This window comes from Gavialis gangeticus, unplaced genomic scaffold (genome assembly GCF_001723915.1).
Source record: "Gavialis gangeticus isolate Ggan-Ray unplaced genomic scaffold, GavGan_comp1, whole genome shotgun sequence".
NCBI lineage: Eukaryota > Metazoa > Chordata > Crocodylia > Gavialidae > Gavialis > Gavialis gangeticus.
The window spans coordinates 72,774,677-72,775,337 of record NW_017729031.1 but is presented as its reverse complement, the minus strand read 5'-3'; positions in this window follow the sequence as shown (position 1 = coordinate 72,775,337).

Below are 661 nucleotides of genomic sequence, written 5' to 3'. Positions count from 1 at the left end.
CCCGCCCTTTGGCAGCGGCCGTTGGGCGGAAGGTTAGCCCGCGCGCTGCGCCTCAGGGCTGGGGGCAGATCAACAGCGGTGGCTGAGGCGCGACCGCCCAGTGCTGCTCGGCCCGTCCCGAGCGCGGGAGGAGCCGGCAACTGTCAGGGGCCGCGCGGCCTGGTTGCGCCGCCGCCTGCGCTGTCACACTGAAGTAGTCATGGCGACCGGCGGGCCGCGCGCCCCGGCGGCACCCGGCTCCCGCCACGTCCCCGCGGTGCAGCCCGTCCTTGATTTAAAAAAAAAAAAAAAATCATGCCCTGGGGGTTTTTTTCTGGCACCCGCTAGACGCTGCGGACATTGCGCCATTCTCGGAGCAGTCCCACAACTTTCGAGCAGCCACACCTGCAAATGATCATCACAACGGAAAAAATGACTGTGCAGCTCTAAAAAGACCCAACCCTCTACGAAGGGAGTGCTTGAAAAGCTGCAACAACTCAAGAGGAGGTTTCTAGCCAGCTTTCTCTGCAGCAGGGCCCTCAGCTGGCCACTGTTGTTATGTAATTCTATGAAATAAGTAATAGAAGTGAGGGTTGGAAGGGGCCTCAGGTAGTCACCACATCTAGTTCAGCCCTGTGCTCAAAGCAGGCCCATCCCCAAGTATACCATCCCAGCCAATAGC